At 39.3% G+C, this 12596-nt stretch overlaps 1 pseudogene; it reads left to right on the top strand.

Moving 5' to 3' along the window:
* The first annotated feature begins 32 nt into the window (after positions 1 to 32).
* On the top strand, positions 33 to 12226 carry LOC110324075 (annotated as a pseudogene).
* The last annotated feature ends 370 nt before the right edge of the window (positions 12227 to 12596 follow it).

The raw sequence follows: 12596 nt of genomic DNA, 5'->3' as shown, positions 1-12596 counted from the left end.
GGGAGAGGGAGAGGGAGAGGGAGAGGAAGACAATGACGACAACAATGAAGGACAACAATGAAGACCGCCACTGTGACTTTGGAATTCAAATTCAAACTCCAGGTTCCACAAAAACAAAACAACAAAACAAAAAGCTGGAAAACAGTTATTTGGAGAATTATAGTTTAATTAAAATAAAAAAATCAAATGACATGCTGGAATGAATGTAATGACTGGCCCTCACATTATCAGTAGCATGATAAGAAGTTAGACCAGATATCTGCATCACAAAAACTACAATTGTTCTTGCTGTGACCTGGTTTTTGGACAGCTTAACTGCAACTGAAGAATTCTCTCCATTTCTCTGCACAACAGTTGCTAAAATACTTTGTAAACTATTCTCACTGGTAACTCTCACATTATGACTAAAGGAAGATGATGTAAGGCTGGTGATAATTAATAGTGGAATCCTTTCAGTATTAGGTAATGAATCTAAATACGAGGCTACTATTTGAAGATCAAAATCTCTCAAACTTTGTAAATTATCATTGCTGTTCATTTAAAAATTTATAGATCTGAATTTTAATTAAAAGCAATAAAAAAAAAAAAACCTTTCAATGAGATACAGCATTTCAAATGACTGTGGCTTTTGAAACAAAATTACATGGCTAGAAACTCATCCTTGAAGGAACTGGGATGAAAAGGAAATACTCATTTTGCTATAACTTCTTTCTAAAGTTAAAATCAAGCAGCCAAGTCTGAGGATCTTACCAAATCTCTTCTATTCTATTTACCTGCTCCTTGCCTTCCTATCCCTGGAGCTCTGTAGAATGAAGTACACTGTAAATCCCCAGCATTACTTTTGAATGTGATGACCTGCAGAGCTGTCAGGGAAGGTGTTTCCAAAAGGGCAAGGCCATCATAAAGGAAGCAAACTTGAAAGGAGCTATCAAGTTCAGAGGTAAGCTCTCCCTTTACCTTACCTTCACACAGAGGGGGGCTGTTAAACTCTGACAAACATAATGGTTTATTGGCAGAAGGCATTTAAGATTCAGGAAATCCCATTTCTAAACCTCAGAATACATTCAAAAGTGAAGACCTGAAATCCCCATTATGCCATCTGAGTAAACAGCTTTCTCAGGAAATGGCAAGTGGATCTTCTTTTCTCTTTTTGTCAGTTTTGTCCTGTCACTGTGGTATTCAGGCAACCTGCAGAGTTTCAGCTGAATGTCCTGAGAACCTTTCATTGATGTGCATCTTTGAACCTGAAAAGATGTCTTTCTACTTTCCTTGCAAAGTAAATATTTCTTGACACTCCAACATTTTTTTTTTTTTTTTGTTAGAAGATCCTCTTATTCCTCCCCTGTGGTCATAAAGGACTATCTAACAGAGTTTGTCAGCCTCCATCCAAAGGTCAGATTGAAGGTATCTTTCAGCAGTAGCCTTTTTCATCAGATAACACTGATTCTCCCCTCCTGCCTCCCACCTATGGCATGGCTCTACAGTGTTAACCAAAGCATAGCTAGATTCTATTTCTCTGAGTGAGCCCACAACTTGGGGGCTTCAACCGATAGACTGTAATATATACTTCATAGAACAGCTGTCTTGGAAAACCAGGAGAGAACAAGGAGGTCTCAATAGAATTTTGAAAGGGATATAGAATCATGTGTGTGAATACCGTAAATCAGGTTGTTGATCTTCATTTGAAATTTTCTTTTTTTTATTAATCATTTTATTTGTATACATTTCAATTTATATTCCACTTCTCGGTTTCCCCTCCACAGACACCCCATCCCATGCTCCCTCTTCCCCCTCCTCTTTGCCTTTATGAGGATGCTCTTCCACCCACTCATCCATTCCTGCCCCACCACTCTAGCATCCCCCTATGTTGGGGCATCCAGCCTCCACATGATCAATGTCCCCCTCCCATATGTCAGATAAGACCATCGTCTCCTACACTTGACAATTTCTAAATCAATAATCTCATATGCAGTGGTTCATGATAGAGGTTGTATTCTGCAGCTCAGAAGAAAAGGCTGACCGACATTTGTATTTTTCAAGTCTGTGACACAGATGGAAGTAGAAGACGTGTATTGGTGTGATGTCATCCATGAAAGTCTGAGAGAGTATGAAAAGATTATAAAGACTGAGCAAGTTTGTCTTTTGAGACATGAGTATAGGAAGGAAACACAAGAACTTTGAAAAAAAAAAGAGGATAAACACAAAAAGGAAAACACTAAGATAATTTTTATAAAATATACACACAACTATTCACTATGTCTTAAACTTTGTATTTTCAATAAACATATGAATACAGTAATGTTACATTATTAAATTAGAGATTCCTGAAGATGATTGCAGGAGCGATGGTTAATCTATGTAGGAAAGCTATTTTGGTATACTATGTGTTTTAGTATATTAATATTTTAGTTTTTCTTACACATGTCTATGATACATTTAAATGTCTTGTATCTATGCCAGAAGAGGGCATCAGATCTGCTGGTACTACATTTCAGATAGTTATGAGACTACTTATGAATACTAGAAATCAAACCCAGGCCCTGTAGAGAATCAGCCAGTGCTTTTAACCACTGAGTTATCTCTTTAGATCCTCACCTTACCTTTTGAGACAGAATCCATAAGTGAACCTGGTGCTTGTTGATTCGTCTAGGGGGGACTGCACAGTAAGCCCCAGATATCTTCACATGATCAGTACAACACATTTTCCATGTGTTAAGACAGCTCCACTCCTCATGTCTGCAAGTTATTAAATGAGGTATCTCTCTTACCCAAAAATGTACATCATTTTTGAGTTTTATTTGATAAAGTTAAAATCAAGAGTGAGGCATTAATTCTTGAAAAGCAGAAAACACCTGATGGTTTTCTGCATGTCCAGAAGAGTAAAAGCATTTCTTGTATTTTCCCAAAGTCAAGATTTGAAGGAACTTTCCAGAATTTAGTCTTGCGTGAAGCATCCTCACTTGCTTTACTTCAAAAAGATATTAGAGAATATACAGAGGAGAGAGGCAGAGATACTTTAATCAGGTACTTCACCCTTAGTGTATTTAAGTTTATAGTTAGAGCATAAATCCTGCCAATCTTCCCTGTGTGCCTCTGACTAGACTCTGCTTTGTATTATTTCAAAGACTTTTTATGCTCTATGAATTTACATTTTACAGATGTTGCGATTTATGGTAGCTTTTCCTTTTGTCAGTTGCCTATAAGATGAGATATGTCAACTATTGATTTTATGATCGCATATGCTTATCAGGATAAATTACTCCACAAGACAAACCATACACCCAATGTGAATCAAGGTCACCAAAATTATCTATGCCTTTGAAGATCTAACCTTATCTCTTTTCAGAGATTAAAGGCAAAAATTAAATAAAACTATAATAAAACAACACTAAATATTATTTTCTGATTTTGAGGCTTGCAATAGTGAGGTTATAATATTGTTTTAAGGCTGCATGAAAAAGGATAGGGATACTCACCTAGGAGAAGAGAAAACCTAGAATCTGGAAGACAAGGTTAGACTTGTCTACATGCACATATGAAGCTTCATCTGGAACTGCAGGTTGTCATGATACTTTGGTTCATTTCCTTTGAACTACACTTTTGTGTGGAAGCTCATTAGCAGCCTAGACCTTCTGATATAAAGTTCAAGCTATCGTTTGCTATAGAGCAGTAGTTCAGAGAACATTGGCTGTGGAATCAGCAGCTGTTTTAATTGACTTTTTTGTTTTAAAATACCTAGTTTAGTTGTATGTAGAAAATAGTTTCATGAGGTTTGAAAAAAATATGTTTGTTAACAACAAATGCAAAATACCTTGCACTTAAGTGGAAAACAAAATTTTATAATATATCTAGAAGTTATTATTTACAAAATTATATGAAAAATTCTTTTTATGTATTTTTAGAAATTGGTAAATTTAATGTTTCCCATTTTAAAATTTTCACCATAAAGTTTCTTGCTCTAAAATGTAGAAACGTTTTTGCTTTTTCTTTGTTTTTTATTCAAGTAATTATTTTATGTATTTACTTGTCTCCCTCCTGTCCCCTAACCCACAGTTCCTCGTCACATTCCCCCTCCCCCTTGGCTCTGAGGTGGGGTTCCCACTTTACCTGCCCAGGCAGACCTGGGGCATCAAGTCTCTCAGAATTAGTCACATCTTCTCCCACTGAAACTAGACCAATCAGTCCTTCGTTATATATATTCTAGGGACCTCAGACAAGCCTGTGTATGGTGTCTGGTTGGTGGCTCAGCCTCTGGAGCTCCTAGATGCCCCAGTTAGTTAACTTTGCAGATGCCAAGAAGTGCTTGCTAACACAAGCCTGAAATAGTTGTCTTCTGAAAGGCGTTGCCAGAGCCTGACAAATACAGAGAGGCAGTTGCTCACAGCTAACCATTGGACTGAGCACAGGGACCCCATTGGAGGAGTTAGAGAAAGGACTAAAGGAGCAGAAGGGATTTGCAGCCCCATAGGAAGAACAACAATATCAATGAAACAGAGCCCCCAGAGCTTCCAGGGACTAGCCAGCAACTGAAGAATATACTTGGAGGGACCCATGGCTCCAGCTGCATATGTAGCAGAGGATGGCAACCTCTGGTATTAATGAAAGAGAGGCCCTCCGTCATGTGAAGGCTCCATGCTCCAGTGTAGAGGAATGACAGTTCAGTGAGGTGGAAGTAGGTGGGTGGGTGGGTGGGGGAACACAGTTATAGTAGTAGGGGGAGGAGGGGTGGGATAGAGAGTTTTTAGAGGTGAAAGCAGGAAATGGGATAACATTTGAAATGTAAATAAATAAAATATAATTAAAAAAAAAAAAAAGACTGCTGGTGCTCCTATGGAGTCGGCTTCCCCTTCAACTTCTTCAGTCTTCCCCTAATTTTTCTATATTCCTCCATAAGGGTCCCCGACTTCTGTGGTTGAATATAATATCTGCATCTGCCTCTGTCAGCTGGGAGGGGCTCTCAGAAGACAGTCAGGCCAGGCTCCTGTCTGCAAGCATGTCATAGCATTACTAATCGTGTCAGGCCTTGGAGCCTCCCCACTAAATGGCTCCCAAATTGGGCTGGTCACTGAACAGACTTCCCCCTAATCTCTTCACTACTTTTTTTCCTCTGCAGTTCTTTTAGATAGGAACATTTCTGAGTGAGAAACTTTGACTGTGGGTTGGTAACAGTGTCCCTGTGCTTGGAGGCTCTGTCTATCTACTGGACATATTCTTTGAGTTCCTGCTCCGCATTGTTGTGCATTTTGGCTCAAATTCCCCATTGAGTCCTGAAAGTCTCTCACATCACAGGTCTCTGGGTCTTTTTAGAAGCCCCTTCCCTACCTCCCACTTCTAGCAGTTGCATATTTCCATTTATTCTCCTTGCCCTCTGAGCTTCTCTTCTGTCCCCCCCCCCATACTTGATCCTGTTCTCCTTTTACCCTCCCCCTCCCCTCTCCCATCCAGGTCCTTCCCTCCCTCTGTCTCCCTTGATTATTTTGTTGCCCCCCCCCAACCACCCATTTTCTAAATGAGATTGAAGTATCCTCAGTTGGGCCTTACTTCTTAAACCTCTTGTGGTCTGTGAGTTGTACCCTAGGTATTCTGTACCTTTTTGCTAATATCTACTTATCAATGAGTATATAGCATGCATGACCTTTTGGGTCTGGGTTACCTCACTCAAGATGATATTTTCTAGTTCCATCCATTTGCCTACAAATTTCATGATGTCCTCGTTTTTAATAGCAGAATAGTATTCCATTTTGTAAATTAATCACATTTTCTGTCTCCATTCTTCTGTAGAGGGGCATCTTGGTTGTTTCCAGCTTTGGCTATTATAAGTAAGACTACTATAAACATAGTGGAGCACATGTCCCTGTAGTATGCTGGAGCAGCTTTTGTGGTGTGGTATAGCTGAGTCTTCAGATAGAACTATTCCCATTTTTTCTGAGGAACAGCCAGATTGATACCCAGAGTCATTGTACTAGTTTATAATCCCAACAGCAATGGAAGCATGTTCCTCTTTCTCCACATTCTCACCACCATGTGCTGTCAGTCGAGTTTTTTTATCTTAGCTATTCCTGTCTGTAGGATGCTGATTTGTCACCAGACATTGCAGCAGACATTACAAGTATAAAGACAAAGTATATCTTTTCTTTCTTTCAAAATATTTTATCATTTAATGGGACAGACATAACATAATTATGTACGCTGGTGTCATCAGAATTTTATGTGATATAGTTTTAGTGCCATATGGAAAGAAAATAACTAAACAGAACAAGAAGAAACCCGTCTGTTGCTCACAGTCAGCTATTGGATGGAACACAGGGCCCCAATGGGGGAGCTAGAGAAAGTACCCAAGGAGCTGAAGGAGACTGCAACCCTGTAGGTGCAACAACAACATGAACTAACCAGTACCCCCAGAGCTCGTGTCTTTAGCTGCATATGTAGCAGAAGATGGCCTAGTCAGCCATCATTGGGAAGAGAGGCCCCTAGGTCTTGCAAACTTTATATGCCCCAGTACAGGGGAAGACCAGGGCTGAGAAGTGGGAGTGGGTGGATAGGGGAGCAGGGTTGGGGGGAAGATATAGGGAACTTTCGGGATTGCATTTGAAATGCAAATAAAGAAAATATCTAATAATAATAATAATAAAAAGAAACCCAAGTCTGATTTATATTTGGGAGATGAAAGGAATGAGGGCCCATGAGTGATGACTTGGATGAGACAGTCTTGTACACTTGGGTGAGAAGTGGAAGGGGTGACCAGCCAAAGAAAGAAAGGGAAAAGTATATGACTGCAAATGAGGAGCCCTTGCCTCTCTGCGTCTGATAAGTGCTCATCTGCTAAAGATTCGCATTAACTTCTAAGTACGATTTTACTCTCCATACTAGATACTTTGGAGATAATTGGCAGATGCAAAAGAGTCATTATCATTTTGAAATAATAAAACAAATGGATACATGGTGTAAAGTAGAATTAAAAAATATTTTCACAAATATGTACAGAATATTAAACCCAACGTACAGGCATACTGACTAGAAAAGAAGGGTCTGAAATGAAGTGGATAGAGTATTTCTCATGATGATTGCAATACTATAAAACTCTGTTCTGGAAGCTTTTTTTCCCCTATGCAATTTCATAAGAAATAAAATTGAGGACTGGTGAGATGGCACAGCAGGTAAGAGCATTGGCTGCTCTTCCAGAGGTCCTGAGTTCAATTCCCAGTAGCCATGTGGTGTCTCACAACCATCTATAAGGTGATCTGATGCCCTCTTCAGGCCTTCAGGTGTATGTATGTGGCTTTTATCATAAAGCACTATGTATTGGATAGCTCATAAATAAAATCAGGTCTAGTAATTGAGAATACCAAACTGTGTTAAAATACTGTCAATTTTATACTTAGGTTTGACTGTACGTGTTGTTTTCCTTTTGTTTTGATGCCCTGTCTTGAGTATTTTGTCTCCATGTTGGTGCTATTAGAAGGTAGTGATATCAAAAAGGTGAACACTGGGAGAAGACAATGAGGTCATTAAATATGTATTCTTCAAACAGGTAAGTGGCTTGTCTGCAAGTGCTTGGTATTGCTTGCAGATAATAGTTAAACAGAGAATATGCTTGACCCATCCTTCTCACCTTATTTCTTGACTTGGCGTGTTAGACTTCCTCTCACAGGCTCACATGAATTCACCTACTCTGTGTCACCAGGACTTACAGCTGGAAAAACTGCAAATAAAATAGTGGATACAATTAATTAGTGTCAGATATTTTGTTATGCTGATTGAAAGTCAATTAATAGAGTTTCCCTTCTTAAAATAAAGGAATTTGATCTAGTGGTTTCTTGAATTTAATCTGAATTAGTCTTGAAGGTACTGTAGTATGAAATAAGGTATGGCCATCAATATCAATAAATCCAAGAATTTCAATCATGGTTTGAGGTTAAGTTTGTAACTTCCACAGAACAACATGCCGTTGTTGTTTTAATTAGTTTCCACATACAGTGTCCGGAACTGAATGAACATAGTCTCATGTTTCAGAAGAACCAGGAAATTCAATCAGGATAGAACTAACACTGAGGTTGACTATCATTGGAATGCCTATCAGACATTATATTCTACAGAGTGCAAAAGAAATGGCATCTTATATATGTCAAACTACTTCTATATCAATGGCAAAATACTCAGCCCCATAAATACTATTCAAGACACGTGAAGAAACAATAAATGCATACAAGTTGTATAAAGATTCAGAGAATTTTTTTTCCAGAGGAGGGGTGAGGAATGGAGACAGAGGTAGAGGAATAGACAAAAAGAGGGGAGAAAACTTTTTTGATCTTTGACTAGAACTCCTAATCGAATTGCCAGATTGTATTATCTTTCTATTTGAACGTGATCAGCAGACAGTGGAAACAAATTTTCTGAAAGGGACTTAATAGTGGTGGGATGTTTTGATGTTTCTTGTTTCCATGTCTTTTTACACTGTCAAACCTCATTGGATGGCGCATATAATTATAGCCACCTAATGAGCAGAGAATCAATATCAGACCTCATAAAGGAAGCACGCTGCCTCTCATTGTTTTACACAAAATGTCGTGTGTGTGTGTGTGTGTGTGTGTGTGTGTGTGTGTGTGTGTGTGTGTGTGTTTTCCTAGAGAGCTTAGGGCACTGACTGCATCTCAGCTAAGCACAAATTCTGTAAGTAAATTGGCAGGCTCTTCTAACACTCCATCCTGTTTATAATACTCCATTTAATTGCTTAGCAGATAGAAGCCAGTTCTATTGTACACATCTTCAAAGCACAATGGGATGAATAGAGAGAAATATAATAATATGCAGCACAATAGTCATCCTAGGACAGGCACTGTCATGTAAAAATATTAAGTAACTGAGCTATGATTATGTTAAGGTGGTAAGGCATTACATTGCTAGAAGCAATTATTGCATGCAATACATAAAATGCATAGCTAGAAATGAAAAATATAAGCTAAGTACCTGAAGTATATGAATATGTTCCTGTGTGGAATAGGCACCGTATTTGTTCAAAGACTAGTGAAACCAGAAGTGATTAAATTATGAATCACACAAAAGGCATCATTCACTTACATGTATTGCTTTGAATTTTCAATAACAAATGCATTATATAAAGTGAGATAATGGTAAAACTTTTCTGAGTGAGGAATGCAGAATGACTTTTATTTTACAATAAACTTTCAAGGTGAACGAATATGATTTATTTTAATTAAAAACAATAACATTATTAATAAAGTTCACCAAATGCTTGCTGCTTTAGAGTTCCTTCATAGCACAAAGTGTAGTTTTTTGTATAATATCTGCCTTCTTAGAGCCTGGTATATGAAAATAATAATAAATTGATCATGCCAGAAGTTATGCATAATTTCCTTTCCATTTCCAATAACAAAAGGACTGGTTTGGAAGATTGTTCAGTCAGGAAAGTGCCTCCAAGCACAGAATGAGCATCTGAATTTGATTCTCAGAACCCTTATAAATTAATAGGACCTGGTCAAGCACACTTTTAGTTAAGCTGCTGAGGAAGTGATCAGAAGTGAATTTTGGGGACTTTCTTCTTCCTACCCACCCTAATCTAATAAGAAGAGCCCTAACAATGAGAATCCCTGTCACAAAACCAACCAAACAAATTAAAGCAAGCAAACAAACAAAGAAAAATAATCTGCTATTTATAGTAGCCAGAAGCTAGAAACAACGCAGATGTCCTTCAATGGAAGAACGGAAACAGAAAATGTCGTTCATACACAATGGAATACTATGCAGCTATTAAAAAAATGAGGACATCATGAATTTTGCAAATGGATGGAAGTAGAAATATCATCCTTAGGGAAATAATTCAGACCCCAAAAGACAGGCATGTTATGAACTCACTGATAAGTGGTTATTAGCTAAACGTTCCTAATAGCTAGGATACTACCTACAGTCCTTAAGAAGCATAACAAGCAGAAAGGCCCAATTGAGGATGCTTCAATTCCACTTAGAAGGGGGAAGTAAATAATCTTGGGAGGCAGAGGAGAGTAGGTAGGGACCTTGGTGGGAAAGAGGAGGGGGAAGGCAAAGGGAAACAGGATCAGTTATGGGAGAGAATAGGGAAGAAGTCCAGAGGACCAGGAAAATAAATGGAAATAAGCAGCCTCAAGGGTGGGAGGTAGGGGGACCCTATAGAAAATACCAGAGATCAGAAAGGTAACAAACTCTCAGGACTCAGTGGGGGTGACCTTAGCTAAAATGCTCAACAATAAGGAGAGGGAACTTGAAGAGCCCACCCTCAGTAGATAGATAGTGCCTCAAGAGGAGGAAAAGGGTTACTAAGCCATGATCCAAATTTCTGACCCAGAATTGCTCCTGTCTTAAAAATAATGCGGGGACACAAATAGAGAAGAACCTGAAGGAAAGGTGGTCCAATGAATGATGTAACTTAGGAACCATCTCATGGGTGGGTACCAAGGCTGGAAACTATTAATGATGCTATGATGTGCTTACCGATGGGATCCTGGCATGGCTGTCTCCTGAGAGACCCTACCATCAACTGACTGAGACAGAAGCAGGAACCCCTATGACTGAATTAGGGGAAGGATTGAAGAAGCTTAAGAGGAGGGCAACCCCATAGAGGGACCAGGAGTCTTACTTAACCCAGACCCCATGGAGCTCGTTCAGACTGAACCAACAACCAGGAGCATATACAGGCTGGTCCAAAGTCCCTGGCACATATATAGCAGAGGTCTGCCTGGCCTAGCCTCAGTGGGAGATGTGCTTAATCCCTGAGAGACTTGAGGCCCTGGGGAAGGGAGAGAGGTCTGGTAGCGTGGGAGCACCTTCTTGGAGGCAAGGTGGGAAGAATGCGATGAGGAACTGTGGGAAGCAGGCCAGGGAAGCATGACAACAACTGAAATGTAAATAATTATAAAAATTTTTAAAAAGAAAAAATTGAATTCTTGAGAGTTTCTTCCTGCTGTGAACATCTGAGCTCTGGCCTCTGTCTCCTTGACACCTCCCTCAGGCCAACGGCAACAAAATGGCAATCTGCAATCCAGCCTCAGTCCAAGAAACCCATACTGGCTGCTGCCTGAAAGCTGGAGGACAAGTAGGCCTCTCCTGGCCTGCTGACAGGAGAGAAAGAAGAACAAGTAAAAATTGAGTGCATTGATGAAGTACAAAATGAATTAAACAGACAATGAAGAAGCCACTGAGGAAATGTTGAAAGTAGAACAAAAATATAACAAACTCCGCCAACCATATTTTTCAGAAGAGGCCAGAAATGATTGTCAAAACCACAAATTTGTGGTTAACATTTATCAACTACCCACAAGTGTCTATACCACTTGGGGAGGAAGACAAGGAGGCTCTGGATTATCTGAGCAGAGTTGAAGTGACAGAATTTGAAGACATTAAATCAGGTTACAGAATAGATTTTTATTTTGATGAAAATCCTTACTTTGAAAAGAAAGTTTTTCCAAAGAATTTCATCTGAATTAGAGTGGTGGTGACCCATCTTCAAAGTCTTCAAAGTCCACCGAAATCAAATAGAAATCTGGATTTGACAAAATGCTCAACTCAAATGCAGAGTAAGGCCAGCAGGAAGAGGCATCATGAACCCTGAGAGCGCCTTTACCTGGCTAACTGACCATTCGGATGCAGGTGCTGATGAGTTAGGAGAAATCATCAAAGATGATGTTTGACCAAATTCCTTGCAATACTATTTGGTTCCAGATATGGATGATAAACAAGGAGAGGCAGAAGATAATGATAATGAGGAGGAGGAGGTAGGATTAGAAGATATTGGTGAAGAAGGAGATAAGGATGAAGGTGAAGAAGATTAAGATGATGATGAAGGGGAGGAAGGCAAGGCAGAAGGCGAGGATGATGAGCACAGAAGATTGATGGATGACAACCGTCTTTATTTTGGTTTTATTTTTGTAATTTTCTCCAGTCCCTGGGAGCAAGCTGCAGTCCTTTTCTCCCCTGTCTCTCTGTGCCCTGTTTTTGAGGTCTCAACATTATTTGAGGTCTCGACTAATTTGGGGGAAGGTATCTTGAGCATAAAATAACAGAAAAAAACCCTCCACATTTCTGTTATAAATTCATTTTTACCCTTTCTTGTCGCAAGAACAGCGAATTCAACACCACTAGCATGCTCTGTGGGAAAAAAGAAAAGCCCTCCAAGATCCCTGGCTCTGCTGAAGGCTGGAGGGTGCTGCTAGGCCACTCTGTAGTAGTACATTAAAATCTAGCTTTTTGTCGCTTCTCTGTATATAGGGCTCAGAGATTACACTGTGTTCTATGTACGTAAAGACAGCATTTACCAACCTGTATATGTTTACTTTATTTTGTTCAATAAAAAGGAAAAAACAGGGTATAAACAGTCAGTAGAGGTGGATTTGACATCTACAGGGTAGGGCGAAATTGGGCATCTGACAACATGGCTAGTTCTTTGACAATATTTAATTGTGAAGTTTAACACACATCCTTGCAGTTTAAGGTGACACTTTTCTTTTTTTAATTTATTATTATTTTCTTTATTTACATTTCAAATGTTATCCCGAAAGTTCCCTATACCCCACTCCTGCCCCTGCTCCCCTACCCACCCACTCCCA

This window comes from Mus pahari, chromosome 7 (assembly GCF_900095145.1).
Source record: "Mus pahari chromosome 7, PAHARI_EIJ_v1.1, whole genome shotgun sequence".
NCBI lineage: Eukaryota > Metazoa > Chordata > Mammalia > Rodentia > Muridae > Mus > Mus pahari.
The sequence above is the reverse complement of the archived record's forward strand: the minus strand, read 5'-3'. Positions and strand labels throughout refer to the sequence as shown.